General features: G+C 38.6%; 1 long non-coding RNA gene across 1 annotated transcript in view; it reads right to left on the bottom strand.

Annotated features, from left to right (window-relative positions):
* Positions 1-15,801, bottom strand: part of LOC117079098 — a 36,488-nt gene extending 20,687 nt beyond the window's left edge. The window contains exons 1-2 of the long non-coding RNA XR_004435259.1: positions 15,744-15,801; positions 10,042-10,099 (exon numbers count right to left, since the gene is read on the bottom strand). This is a non-coding gene — a long non-coding RNA (uncharacterized LOC117079098). The remainder of the gene's footprint in view (positions 1-10,041; positions 10,100-15,743) is intronic.
* Between the last annotated feature and the right edge of the window lie 225 nt (positions 15,802-16,026).

Here is a 16,026-nt window from a genome sequence, read left to right as displayed (position 1 = left end):
GCCTTGACATACCCACAGCCAGAATGGCATGACTTCAGAGTCAGTTACAGAAAGCTATGGTTTAAATAAGACACTCTTTAAATATGAATACAAACTCCAAAAACACTGTAAGAAGAAATAGGAGTGCCCAGAAATAGGATTAAAGTGAAGGAAAATTGGCCATAGGAAGGTGGGATCTTGGGCAATTGCAGGAAATCCTGGGTGGTGGTTGGGTTAAACCCTTCCTCCCATTTCCATAGCTCAGGAACAAGACTTTACCAAGATACTGGCCAGAATCTGGTATTTATTTCACTGTGTATCCAGCTCCTCATCTTGAGTCACTGGAGCTGGGCCCAAGAGTGTAGCATGGAAGACAAAACTGAATTGGCTGATAAAATAGGAAGAGGCCATGGACAATGACAGTTAGAGAAAGCAGTCTATGGAATTGTTGCCTTTGGAGGGCCCTGAAAAACGTTCTTCCAATTTGTAGGAGTCACTGTTTGTTCATTCAACAAATCATCTTTATGTGCACTTAGTATTTGTCAGGCACAAGAAACAAGGCACAGGCTCTGCCCTTCCAGAGTTTACAGTCTAGTGGCAGAGATAAACACACATAATACTGTAAATTACCAGAAAATTGGAACTATACTTTCTATGTGTGTTTATTTCCCTTGTCTCCCCCATCCCATCCCTATCACAATTACAACCATTGTTCTTAGAAGTGTTCTGTAACTTAATGAGAGGATAAATGAATGGTTTAAATGTCTAACATCAGAACTCTGCATGTAAAAAGCCTGAGTTGAAAGAAAGTCTTTAAAAATCTACAGAACAAAGCTCTTACCTTGTAAATGAAAAAGTAGTATTAAGAGAAATTGTAACTTGCTCAAGGTCATAGCTAGAATCTGTAACTTTTATTTTATCCATGGCTCTTTTTGCAAGACCTTTATATGTTGACAAAAGCCTTTCTGGTAGTCCCAGTGAAAATTTCTCTGTGGGAAAACCTGAAGCTTAAGAAACTTACAGAACACCATAAACTACAACAATATTTTTCAAAGTAAGAATACATAGTAACATATGACTAAGGCGATTTTGAATAAAAGAAGCTTAATGGAGGAAGGAAGACACTAGCCCTCCCAAAGTTTAATGCATTATAAAGTGATAATGATTAAGGATCTGATAAGACTAGATAGACAAAGTAATGGAAGAGAATATGTAACTCAGAAACACAGCTAAGCATATCAAAATTTAGTATGGTATAAAACGTGTCTCACAGATGAAAAGGCAATTTAAAAGTATTTTTAAAGGCATTAGAACATTTTAAAGGTGCTAAAACACCTAAATACTAGAAGTATTTAGGAAAAAAATAGATTTTCCCTCTTCATTATATACTAAAATTTTAGCTGGAATAAAGAATTAAATGTAGAAGAAAGAATGGCAAAAAAGAAATAAATAAATTGTAAGCAAATATTTATCAACTCTTTGGAGGTAGAAAGGCTTTTATAGCTTTATATGTGGTAAAGAAACTCACAAAGTGATTGGTATGGTTATAAAATGTTGAAGTTGGAAGGTTCAAAACTTTACAAAATTAAAAGGCAAGTACAAAGAAAATATTTGCAACAAGTATAACAAAGCATCAATACTTCTATGCATTATAAACTTATAAATAGATAAAGAAAATGCCACAAACCTATAGGGAGGAAACAAGAATGAACAATTTATGAACATAAAATCAAATTGCTAACCAGCACATGGGAAAATACTTTATGTCAAAGGCCATCAAGACAGATATTTACCTATGAGCCAGGAGCAAGTCCCAGACCATGCAATGAAAAGAAAGAAGTAATTACTAACACAATTTCTCTCAGATTATGAAACCAGAAAATACTCATTTGTTTCCAGTAATGCCCTCAAGCCAAGCCTCAAATTCCTTAAATACAAAACTCTTCGGGGTCTACTTCTGACATTGCCTTTTCAAAACGAAGTAATTTAATGTTGAAAAATTGTTGAAGGAAGAAATGAATGAAAGAACAAATGTATGAATGAATGAATGAGTTACTTAAACCTTAGCACCATTTATGACTTTAAAATTTAGACAAAATATATTAATAGCAGAAGAAAATCAACAAACTGGAAAAAAGCAACAATAGGGAAATTCAAAGTCTTTGGGATTACTAAACTATATGTATTTAGCTAAGACAATGCAGATGAAGCCATGTCTATTCTTTGACTTCAGCAACATAGGTAGTTTTGTAAATAGAGGAGTAGATTCTGATAATACAGGAAGTGTGGTGTCTATTAAAGAGATCAAATAGTCCTTTTAGGGGTAGTTGCAGACGATATATGAATATTTAGCTGGAGGAAGCACCTATCTAATTGCTATTCATTGGAGCAGAAAGCAGAACAATGACAGCTACAGAAGCCACCTGCCCTTACATTTGATCTAGGATAGGATGACTCTCTAGAAAAAGCCTGACCCCAGAGGTTGCAGTGAGCCCAGACTGTGCCATTGCACTCCAGCCTGGGCATCAAGAGTAAAACTCCGACTCAAAAAAAAAAAAAAAAAAAAGACAGGGAGAAAGTCTGACCCAAGGAACAGGAACAGGAGGCCCGCATGCCAGTCCTGAAGAGAGATCAAGAATAGAATCTTAGGAAACCACAAAATAGACTGGGAAGGAACCAAGAAGGATGATCAAGGAGAAACAGGAGAGTGTGGTCCAGAGGTTGCAGTGAGCCGAGATTGTGCCATTGCACTCCAGCCTGGGCATCAAGAGTAAAACTCCGACTCAAAAAAAAAAAAAAAAAGACAGGGAGAAAGTCTGACCCAAGGAACAGGAACAGGAGGCCCGCATGCCAGTCCTGAAGAGAGATCAAGAATAGAATCTTAGGAAACCACAAAATAGACTGGGAAGGAACCAAGAAGGATGATCAAGGAGAAACGGGAGAGTGTGGTCAAAAGTGAAAAGAACGGGCCGGGCGCGGTGGCTCAAGCCTGTAATCCCAGCACTTTGGGAGGCCGAGACGGGCGGATCACGAGGTCAGGAGATCGAGACCATCCTGGCTAACACGGTGAAACCCCGTCTCTACTAAAAATACAAAAAAAAAAAAAAAAAAACTAGCCGGGCGAGGTGGCGGGCGCCTGTAGTCCCAGCTACTCCGGAGGCTGAGGCAGGAGAATGGCGTAAAACCCGGGAGGCGGAGCTTGCAGTGAGCTGAGATCCGGCCACTGCACTCCAGCCCGGGCGAAAGAGCAAGACTCCGTCTCAAAAAAAAAAAAAAAAAAAAGTGAAAAGAACGAAGAGAGGTAGGAGTGGTTAACAGAAAGACATACCTTAAAGAAATACAGAAAGATGGTGGCTAAAAACAAACCCATTAGAGAACGTAATGAAAACTGTTTCATTAGAGTAGGAGGAGCATCAGCCAGGTTCTGTGGACTTTATACATAAAGTACATGCAAGTGAAGAGCTAATGTAAAGGAAGTAAAAACATCAACTGTAAAACATTGTTTTCAAGAAGTTTGATGGTAAAGGAATAGTAGGATTGCTTTGAACTAAAATTGGTGAATTTAAAACCTGAATAAATTAATATATGCCAAAACAATATGCATGCCTTTACTTGTCACGACAATTAACGCTGGATAAACTGTTCTGATTTTTAACAAATTATTTAAAAATTTTATGTTGCATTTTTGGATTCAAAAACTAAATATTTTTAATATATTTATTAGTGTTCTTATGTTATTTCAATAACCACAGGACCCTAATGACTACTAGACTTTTCTACATGGAATCAAATGATTTCCTCTCCCATCCCCATTCTTCAATGCAGCATTATTTAACATTCATTAAGCATCAGTAACTTTATTTCAAGGTCTTTTGGTTTTGTCTTGACCAGGTAACCTTTGGAAATATTATCCTTGCCATGTAACTTTCTGTCAGCCACATCCTCTCATAGAGATATTTCTTCTATACGCCATCTGCCTTGCCAAAAAATTACCCTTATTATAAAGTTAATAGGAAGAAATTTAATTAACAGAAACAATTCATTCCAAAAAGAAAAAAAAAAAAACTCACAAAAACTAAATACTCAGAAAAGCCCTAGGCTCTTGGTGTCAGAGTTTTAGTTAAATTCTCAGGCAATGAGGAAGAGAAAGAAATGGAAAATCAGGGTGGCTTCAGAAGCCCTTTATGTTGCCCATATTTGTTCCTAAATCTTGCTTTTGTTTTAATTCTTCCACAGTCATCTTTCTTCCTAATCTCCATGGACTCTATTTCTATTTATTTGCATTCTGGGCAAGGCCACATCAGGGAACCTGGAGAGGGCACTGTAGCTATGCTTCTACTCAGTTAACTTTCCATTCTGAACACGGATAGAGGTTCACCTGGACTTGACATCAGAATGCTATAATGAGAAATGATTCTCTGTCTCAGAGCTTCCCTATCAATTGTTCTCATGCCCAGGATGGGACAAGTATGTTTCATAACGGGAGGTATTTTTAATGATGAGCCAAAAACTTTCCCCTCATCAGAAATATAACTGGATAATTGATCTAGTACCAGGACTCACACTCTCAAAAGTACAAGGCTTCCCAGGCCTGGCCTTGGGAAGTAGAGAATGCTGAAAGATTTATTCCAGAAAGGTAGTCAACTATATAAACATACTACGAAGATCAGAATCTAGATGCTCTGGTTATGTCATAATGCCATTCTGGCTGGCCAAGCTGACCGATGCAAACCTTCAGCAACATGCACAAAGACTGTTGATGAGCCCACTCATGACAGGAAATGGTGCAAGTGTCAAATACTGGCCTAGCCAACCCAAGAACACTGAACACTGCATTCAGAATACCCACAAATACTACCACATTATGCTGCATCTCTGACTTCCTCTTCCCTCTACCATAAGAGTACCCTGGTAGCTGTGGTACATTTAGACTCCTGATCTTTCAACTCCCATCTTCCTTACCTCTAACCTACCTACTTCATCTGACCACAGACCTTAGTTCACAGGTCTGCTTTAGATAAGGTCATTTGAGGTCTTTCACATTCATGTCCACTTAGCCACTGTTGGCAGATGGACCCATGGAGCATATTAATGCATAGAAAAATTCCTCCACCAATAAACTACCCATCAGCAATTGCAGTTACACCCCTACTCACCCTCACCTCATTCCTGAATCTGCTTCTATCAATATCCACTTTCACAGCAGCTCTGGCACTTACGCCGGTTTGCATCATCCATCAATAAGCTCAGTCCAAAAAAGCCCTGCCAAGACTCTGATGATACCATATGAGGAACCCTTGTATGTGCAGGGGAGAGCTGGTCTCCTGATGATGTCAGATCCTGGCCCACCTGGAAGTACAAAACACAAACTCGCTGGACATTAGTACCTTTTACCAGGTAAACAGGGAAATCTCAGTGTGGTTCTGGCTAAGGGAGCAGTCAAATAAAAGTACATGATTTACTGGTGTCTTCTGCCTTATATGATCCTGGTTCATACTCACAAGGGACCTTCAGAGCAGCATTAAAACATACTAGGTTTTAATATTACCCCAAAAAAGGTAAAATACAAATTTTTTATATTGAGCATGTTTTTAAGCACTGCAATAATAATAATTCAGATATATTGGGTTAAATAAACTCAAATATAATAATAATTTAAAAAACAAAAACCTTTTAAGCTTAAGAATTCCTCCAGGCCTACCTCCCCTTCTTTGGTTTTTTTAACATCTCATTCTGAGGCTTCCATCTGTCTCAGGCTCACATGACTTTATAACTTAGCCTGCTTGCTCATTCTTTCTCTCTCTATAATCATCTGACTCATCATTTACCCAGTTTGTGTTCTGGTATTTTTTAGGACACTCAGCTCTCCTTTCTTCAACACTTGCACCCTGCTTGGGTTCCCAATTTATCATGATGGGGGGACAAGCAGGTTCCTAACCCTGTGATTACCAAGGTACAAGAGATACACCAAGGAAAATGCTGTTTCTTCCCAGAGCCCACAGCTATTGCTAACTGAATCCTCCCCTTTCTCAAAACAGCCCATAAACTTTGAGCTGGCTCACTTCAGTCCGACTCTGGGCTTTCTGAAGTGCCATCGCCACCACCCACCCATCCACCCCACTGTAGGGTCAAATTGCAAAGAAGATCAACCATAACCCTTCTGAATTTCCTCACCCTTCCACTTACTAGCCCTGTGAAACTTTGTCCTGCCTCTGCTACCACTTCAGTAAAATATAAATAACATTTGTGTCTAATATACATACTGAGGAGATTGAAATGTTTAAAAACACATGTGAAGTATCTATACATAGCAAATGTTCAATAAATTATTAGCTTCATTTACTATTTCTGCTCATAGACTCTTGTTACCAGAAAAAAATTAAGGCACAAACCAGCTCTTTTAATGTTTGCATTTGGTAATTATTCCAAGATTTAATGTAGTTCAAGAAAATAATGGAAAATAAAAAGCAAGAACCAATCAGGTTCTCCTTCAACTAGCCACCAAGCTCGTTGTGTTTTTGGTTGTTGTTGAAAAAAAAAAAATCTAAAGAATCTCACGCCTGCAAACAATCCCTTCAAAGTTTAATTCATTTGTATTTGTTTCAGGAAAGTAGAACATCTGTCTCCCCACACCTCTCCCCTGGCTCTTGTTTCCTTCTCTGGAATGTTATACATTTTTTTTTAAACCTCAGAGACATCCCATTAGGTTAATAATTTGGAATCAAAAATGTCTGTTTTATTTGTTTTCTTCTAGTTTGATAAAGTAGCAAATATTACTTTACTTGTCCCTAAAGTATACAGTGTTAGATTTCTTTCCTTACCAAGAAAATGGCATATAGAGTAATTCTTCTTCTACTGTATATAAATTCCAAATGCTACCTTAGCAGAATTATGAAATAAAAATGAATGCTTTTTAAAGCATTTATGGGGACTGGGGAATAAATGATAGAATTTTCTTATATTTCTTGTATATGCAGATAACAGATACATTTAATGCAAGAAGGAAATAGAATTTTAATAGAATTTTTAACTAAAGATCTTGAAACAAAACTAGACATACATTTTAATTGAATTTCTGGCTCAAATTACAGCAAACCATTATAAATCATTAGGAATCAGTTTTAAAACTGCTTTCACTTTTCTCCGTATTACAAACACAGAGGTAAGCTTTTACAGCTTCAGATAAGTGTTAATAAATTACCCGAATTTCAAAATTAATGGCTGCCCGGCTGCTTTGGGGAGATATCATTGTGTTTCATGAATATTTTGATTTTGTGATTAGATCAAAATGCACTGAATTCCTAAACAGTCATAACCAAGGTCTGCTGATCATAAACTGTTCTTTTTCAATAAATTATATTCCTCACAAATCTGCTGATATGGAATAATTAGAAATTGGTTGCCTGCATTTACTGTAATATTTGCATGACTTTAGATCTCCACCTACTGATCTAGAGGCTGGCAGGAAATGTACATTTTGTACATTTCTAAATATACCTTGCCTGCAGAGATAATGGTTTACATTGTGATGGGAAGAAGGTTTTTATTTGCAAAAAACAAAGAGGTGTCACTTGCCAGTTCTGGAAGACATTGATTAGGCAGTTTATGTCATTTCTATTCAGAACTTATTATTTACAGCTTCCTTGTTTCCTTTCCTTTATAAGAGATAAAGATCTGTATCTTGTAAACTGCTTAAAGAGTGTCTATTTTGTCTTTTTAGGGAGTCTTGAAATACGTTTCATAGAATGCAAGCATCCTGAAACTAAATGTGAACTGAGTAAAATACAGTATCCCGTTAGACTATCTCCAAGGGTAATCTTTAAATTAAGCAATACACAAATAGTTACACTGAGGAAAAAGAGAAAGTCCCCTGTGTAAATCCATCCTTTACCATGTAAAGCACAAGTACATACATTTGAACCTAAACAACCTACACCACGTAATCTGATAATTAAGTACATTCATATTGGAGAAAATGCTGACTACACAAATTTAAGACTATTTTTATTCTTATAAATCTAATGATCTTCTAAAAAATTGAGTAATCTCAGGAGCTAAAAGCCAGTGAGAATATTCCAATACAGTAATATTTATGGAAAATTTCTTCAAGGTTTAGTGAAAGAGAGGTTTTCAAGAATGGGGCAAGAACAACTCTTGATAAAATCCAGAGAAAGTTTCAGGAGAAGGAGGCAAGAGAGTTTCAGCAGTTTCTCACCATTTGGAGACCTGGGAAGTAAAGAAGGGGCCCCTGGGAGCATCATTTACTGCAGTAATGATACAATCATCTTCCCCTGAGCCTTCATAAGCCAGAGCCAAGGAGTCATAAACCTAGTATTCACAACAAATTGCAATAGTTTCATGGGTCTCTGAAGTTAAAACGAGGCTTAAATCGGTTGCCTCACTTGTGGTTCATGGCACGCAGTATTTTTTTAAAGTGGTTTAAGGCTAGACCAGTGACAGTTACTCACTGTTGGGGTTCTTTGAAACTCCTCAGCTTACCACAAACACAAGAGGATGTAAAAAGAGTGGCTAGATTCAAATTACTAAGAGTCTGAGGCAAGCCTTTCCATGAGAAGCATTTAACCTTAATAGAAGACTCTACCAGTCCAGCATAGTAAATGCACAAATGTGCATTGGTTTGTAAGAAAAATAAAAGGGAGGCCAGGCGTGGTGGCTCACGCCTGTAATCCCAGCACTTTGGGAGGCCTAGGCGGGTGGATCACGAGGTCAGGAGATCGAGACCATCCTGGCTAACATGGTAAAACCCCACCTCTACTAAAAATACAAAAAATTATCCAGGCGTGGTGGCAGGTGCCTGTGGTCCCAGCTACTCGGGAGGCTGAGGCAGGAGAATGGTGTGAACACGGGAGGCAGAGCTTGCATGAGCTGAGATCGAGCCACTGTACTCCATCCTGGGTGACAAAGCAAGACTCTGTCTCAAAAAAAATAAAATAAAATAAATAAAAGTGAGATAACACTCACATTTCTAATTGGGCAGCCAGCCTTACTATGGTTTAGTATGTTAGCAAATGTATCTAAGAATCTACCCCAAAATTCTGATTAGAGCCCATGAAATCTAATAAGAAAGAACATAAACTAAAATTCATTAGTTATTGTATATACCTCCTGGAGCTGTTAAGTGGATTGAATGAAACAAAGCATGTGAGATGTTTAAGTGCCCGGAGTATAGTAAATAATAAATATTACAAAACAACACAAAACAAACAAATAAAACCCAGCGGAAATACTAAGAATTTTATAGAGACAAACTTTCAGCATGGATTTTTTGTTTTGTTTTCATCCGACCTGTTTTACACATTCACTCTGTTTTCAGCCATCTGCAATTTCTACATAAATCTTTATTTATGCTTATATTTGCATTGAAAAGCATTTGGGTGAAAATATTTTTTTTTGTTACTCAAAAGAGAGGGCATCTACATTAGTCATATATGTCAGTATTTGCATAGACAGAAGGTATCTCTATAGCCGCAAGCAACTCTGTGCACTTTAATGTAAGGTGGAATCTGCATTGTAGAAACACATTTTCCCAAAAATCAACAGTGTCATCAGAAAGCTTAATCATGTTAAAATATATTCTTCCCTCTGAATATGTTTATGTACATAGATTTATATTTTTAAAAGTTTTAGCTAGTTCTATTCCAAATATACGATTACTATTTTAAATAAAGAAGGCTTTCCTAGTAATAAAGAGTGGGTTTCTTAAGAATGATTTATCCACTTAAATATTTATTGAGCATCTGTTCTGTCCCAAGTACTATGCTAGGTCCTTGGGATACAGGGACAAATAGGGCCAGGTACCAGTTTCAGGAAGCTGAGTCTGTTGGGCAGAGAGAAAACTTCATTTTCAGTTATGGTTTATTGTGATTAACTCTGTGGTGGAAGCATGCATAGAATACCATGGGGCCAAAGGAAGGCCTCAAGAACAGACTAGATGGTCAGACAGAGAACTTGGAGACTGGAAAAACCAGGAGGAGGAAATTAAATGATGAAGCAGAAGAAAAGATAATTCAGAGGACCAACACTTGAGACACGAAGCAGTACCTGTTTGAGAAAGTTCGTGTATTTCATCAGTCTGAAGCAAATGATGCCTCCAGGTGCCCTGCAAAGCATAAAGCTCCATTTACAATCCATCGGACCATATTTGGGGAATTAGCCCAATTGGGTCTACCTAGCCCAGGTCTAACTGGGAAGGTCATCCTACTAACCACCTTTCACCTTTCCATAGTCAGTTGCAGTCATATGGAAACAAACATTTCAAACATGAGATATACAAAATGGAATTACTGATCTTCTCACTAGACTTACTTCTCCCCCCAAGCCTTCCCATCTTAGTTAATGGTGCCACCATCTATTCAGTCCCTCAAATCAGAACTATGGAAGTCATTTTTTACATATATGCCTCCTTCATATAACCCCCATCCACATCTTCAATACTTTCCCAGGCAATTACAATTCCAGATTATACCTCAAATAACTGCTTCTCTGCATTTCTACTACAGTGTTGAACTGGAGGTCAAACTACCACCACTTTATGTCTGAACTGTTGCACTAATTTTCACTCAAATCTCTTCACCTCCATTCTTGAGCCTTTAGAATAAATTTTTTCACAAAAACCATTTTTAAATGTTAATCTGATCATATATCTTTGGCTTAAAACCTGCAATAATTATTCTCTGCCCTTAGAATAAACTCTAAATCTTTACTCTCCTTTTTCTCTGGTGATGCAGTTACATCTGGACAACAGGTGTCTGGACAACTGGAACTTGCCGTTCTTCTAGGATCTAGAAGTGACCATATAATTAGGTTCCAATGACGATTCCAAAATGAATGGGAACGATGTGTGTCATTTCCAAATGCCAGCCTTCGCACATGCGATGCCCACACCGTTATGCTCTGTCACCTTTCCACCAACTAAATATAGCAACAACAGGAGCAATCTTGGAAGAGGAGTATTGAGGATGGCCGAACACTTCTGTTAGCCTACATCTCTGGACAAATCTGCCAAACAGAGATCCCTTAGCTTTCCCAGACTCTTTTGTGAGAAAGAAATGTACTGCCATCTTGTTTGAGCCCTTGAACTTTGGGATCTCTTCTTTCCAACAACCTGGATTTCACCCTGATCCACTCACTGATTCTAGTTTATAAGCCTTTCATGACTTGCCCCTAACAACTCCATCTATAGGACTCTCCCTTTTTCGCAAATGACTTTTGAATGTGACAAGTTCTTTTCTGCCTCATAGCCTTCAAGTATTTAGTCCCTTAACTGAATCCCCACTCCCTGTATCTTTGTGTAACCCTCCTTCTCCTGACTTCTACTTATCCTTTAGGACAAATCTTTAAATAACTCATGAAGGAGGTCTTCCCTGATCCTGGAAAACTAAATTAAGTCTTTTATTTTCACTCCTATTAATGTCCTGCTCTTTTCTTTCTTTCATTCCCCTCTCTTTCAATGTTTATTCAGCACAGTGCCAAACACTGTGCCAGGGATTGAAAACAAGAATTTCTGGTAAATATATAAACAGATGACAGATAGATAGAGACACAGATACATAGATAAATACATGGCATGCAGGCTATCAGAAAAGATAGAAACATAAATAAATTAACGAAATAATTTCATGTTATGGTAAGTACTATGAATGACTTAGAAACTAGTAGAAAAAACTAGCTTTATTATAATTTCTAAATTATATTTCATTTGTAAGTTTACTTGACAGTGTCTCTGTATCTCACTATAAGCTTTAAGGGTAAGGTTCTATCCATTTTGATTTCCCCTGAGTATTTTCTGTCTTGTACAAGACCTGGAATATAGTAAGTGCTTGATACGGTTTGGCTGTGTGTCCCCACCCAAATCTCATCTCAAATTGTAATCCCCATGATCCCCACTTGTCAAGGAAGGGACCTGGTGGGGGGTGACTGGATCATGTGGGCAGTTTCTCCCATGCTGTTCTCATAATAGTGAGTTCTCACAAGATCTGATGGTTTTATGTGTTTGACAGTTCCTCCTTCACATACTTCCTTGCATGTGCTCACTCTCTTTCTTTCTCCTGCCACCATTTAAGGCAAGCCTGCTTCCCTTTTCTCTATAATTGTAAGTTTCCTGAGGTCTCCCAGCTATGTGGAATTGTGAGTCAATTAAACTTCTTTTCTTTATAAATTACCCAGTCTCAGGTATTTATAGCAATATGAAAACAGTCTAATACATATGCTCATAATATAAGCATAAAAAGAAGAAATGCTTCTCGAAGATTTATGCTAACAAGGCCCAGAATCCGGGGTACACATTTGTGACTCGTATGCTTCTATTACCAATCTTGAACTCATAACTCTGGCAAACATTAGTATTCTCTAGGCACTGTTTTCTTCCAGGCCTGCATATGATCTTAGAACACTTATTAACACTATTCTGGGACATCACTACTAATTTTCAATCTAATCTTTATTATTTCCTTTCTTCTACCTGCTTTAGGTTTAGTTTGCTCTTTTCCCCTTAGTGTCTTAAGGTAAAGGTAAAGTTAACTATGTGAGATATTTATTTTCTATTTTTATCTTTTGTGACAGGGTCTCACTGTGTCACCCAGGCTGTAGAGTAGTGGTGCAATCTCAAATCACTACAGCCTTGACCTCCTAGGCTCAAGCTATTCTCCCATCTCAGTCTTCCAAGTAGCTGGGTCCACAGGCACACACCACCACACTTCGGTAATATTTGTATTCTTTGTAGAGATGGGGTTTCATCATGTTGTCCAAGCTGGTCTCAAACTCCTGGGCTCAAGTGATCCACCCATCTGGGTCCCCCAAAGTGCTTGTATTACAGGTGTGAGAAACTGTACCCATCCTATTCTGTTTTAATATAGGCATTTATAGGTATAAATTTTTCCTTAAGCATTGTTGTAGCATACGTTTTGGTACATCTTCATTTTCATTCATCTCAAAGTATTTTCTAATTTCCATTTTGATTCCTTTAACCCATTGGTTATTTAGGAGTATGCTGTGTTGCTGAATGGAGAATTCCACAGATATCAGTCAGGTCTACTTGGTTTATAGTGTTCTTCACATCTTCTGTTTCCTTACTCATCTGCTTAGTTGTTCTATCCATTATTAAAGGTGGGATAGTAAAGTCTCCAACTACTACTGTTGAATTGTCTATTTCTCCCTTCATTTCTGTCAGTTTTTGCTTCAGGTACCCTGTTGGTACTCTGTTGTTTAACAACTAATTTATTGAACACTGTATTAGTCCATTCTCACACTGCTATAAATAGAAAAAACTGCCCGAGACTGGGTAATTTATTTTTTCTTTTAAAAAGAGAGATTTAATTAACTCACAGTTCCACATAGTTGGGAAGGCTTCGGGAAACTTAAAATCATGGTGAAAGGGGAAGTAGGCATGCCTTACATGGCGGCAAGTGAGAAAGAGAGAGCATGTGGGAAGGAGGAACTGTCAAGGATTTATAAAATCATCAGATCTCATGAGAATTCACTCACTGTCATGAGAACAGCATCCACCCTTATGATTCAACTACCTCTCACCAGTTCCCTCCCTCGACAAGTGAGGGTTATGGGCATTACGATTCGAGATGAGATTTGGGTGGGGACACAGAGCCAAACCATATCATTCCACTCCTGGCCCCTCCCAAATCTCACATATTTTTTACATTTCAAAACCAGTCATGCCTTCCCAACAGTCCTCCAAATTCTTAACTGATCCTAGCACTAACCCAAAAGTCCAAGCCCAAAGTCTCATCTGAAAGAAGTCCCTTCTGCCTAAGAGGCTGTAAAATCAAAGGCATGTCAATTACTTCCAAGATATAAAGTGAGTATAGGCATTGGATAAATGCTCCAATTCCAAATGGGAGAAATTGGTCAAACAAAGAGGCTACAAGCCCCATGCAAGTTCGAAATCCAGTGGGGCATTCAATCGTAAAGCTCCAAAATAATCTCCTTTGACCTCATGTCTCATCCAGGGCACGCTGATGCAAGGGGTGGGCTCCCAAGGCCTTGGGCAGCTCTGTCCCTGTGGCTCTGCAGGGTACAGCCCCTGTGACTGCTTTCATGAGCTGGCATTGAGTGCCTGTGGTTTTTGCAGGTGCAGGTACAAGCTATCAGTGGATCTATCATTCTAGAGTCTGGAGGATGCTGGCCCTTTTCTCACAGCCCCACTAGGCAGTGACCCAGTGGGGACTCTGTGTCGGGGCTCTGGCCCCACGTTTCCCTTCTGAATTGCCCTAGCACATGTTCTTCATGAGGGCTCTGCCCCTGCAGCAGACTTCTACCTGGAAATCCAGGCATTTCCATACATCCTCTGAAACCTAGGCAGAGGTTCCCAAACCTCAATTCTTATCTTCTGTGCACACTCAAGCCCAGCGTCACATGGAAGCTGCCAAGCCTTGGGGCCTACATCCTCTGAAGAAACAGCCTGGGCTATACATTGGCCCCTTTTGAAAATTTTCAAATTTTTATGCTCTGCTTTCCTTTTAAATAAAAGTTCTCATTTCAGATTATGTCTTTGTGAGTACATATGGCTGGATGCTTTCAGAAACAGCCAGATCAAGTCTTGAATGCTTTGCTGCTTAGAAATTTCTTCTGCCAGATACCCTAAATCATCTCTCTCAAGTTCAAAGTTCTACAGATCTCTAGGGCAGTGCCAAAATGCCACCAGTCTCTTTGCTAAAGCAGAGCAGGAATAACCTTTGCTCCTAAGTTCCTTAGCTTCATCTGAGACCATCTCAGTCTGGACTCCACTGCCCATATCACTATCAGCATTTTGGTCAAACCCATTCAACAAGTCTCTAGGAAGTTCCAAACTTTCTCACATATTCCTGTCTTCTTCTGAGCCCTCCAAATTGTTCAAACCTCTGCCCATTATCCAGTTCCAAAGTCCCTTCCACATTTTCAGGTTATCTTTATAGCAGTACCCTACTCTGCCAGTACCAATTTTTTGTATTAGCCCATTCTCACACTGCTATAAAGAACTGTCCGAGACCGGGTAATTTTTAAATAAAAGATGTTTAATTGACTCACAGTTCTGTATGGCTGGGGAGGCCTCAGGAAACTTATAATCATGGTGGAAAGCAAAGGGGAAGCAAGCACATCTTATATGGTGGCAGAAGAGAGAAAAAGAGAAGGGGAAAACGCCAGACACCTGTCAATCAATCAGATGTCATGAGAACTCACTATCACAACAGCGAGGGGGAAATTCGCCCCCATAATCCAATCACCTCTCACCAGGTCCCTTCCTCAACAAGTAGGGATTACAATTGGAGATGAGATTTGGGTGGAGCCACAGACCCAAACCATATCATCATATATATTAGGCTTATATAACTAAGAGACTGTTTCCCTGCTAGGATCCTTCAAGTTCTTCACTAGGCATGTTACCATGGCACTAGAGTGTCCCTGAGGAAAGTGGATCACTATAGATAGTCTAGCATTGTTAAGGGGTCAAACTGGAAGCAAAAGGACTGCCTTGCTCCATCCTCATATAGTAGTCAGCCAGATCAACGTTCTTTCAAACACCTCCTATTGCCCATGTATATGCTAACATGTTCAACAGTTGCAGCTCTGCTTCTCCAAAGTTATTAGCTGATTCTGAACTCACTTAATTTCTTGTATCATTTTGATATTTATTCTGAAATCTGAAATTCTCCAACATTTATATTTTATAGTATATTGTATACTAATGGTTAAAAGCATGCAGTATGAATCTCGATTTCCCAGGTTCAAACATTTCTGGTTCTGCAACTTACCTGTGTGATCTTAGACAAGTCACTTAGCCTTCTCTGTGCCTCAGTTTCTTACATAAACTGGGGATAAAAACTACATAGGGTCTTTAAAATAATGAATAAATCAATAAATACATTTAAAGTATTTAGAAAACCTATCATACAAATGAAAACATGTTGGCCACAATTACTTTCTACAAAGAATTTATATATACACCATCTCATTTAATTCTCATAACCAGCTTGGGAACTTGTTTATTCTCTTCTGACAAATTGGGAGACAGCAGTCCAGAAGCCCAACTTTCCC

The sequence above is a fragment of the Trachypithecus francoisi genome, unplaced genomic scaffold (genome assembly GCF_009764315.1).
Source record: "Trachypithecus francoisi isolate TF-2019V2 unplaced genomic scaffold, Tfra_2.0 Lachesis_group7, whole genome shotgun sequence".
Taxonomy (NCBI): Eukaryota; Metazoa; Chordata; class Mammalia; order Primates; family Cercopithecidae; genus Trachypithecus; species Trachypithecus francoisi.
Note: the sequence above shows the minus strand (reverse complement) of the source record. Positions and strands in the feature narration are given on the sequence as shown.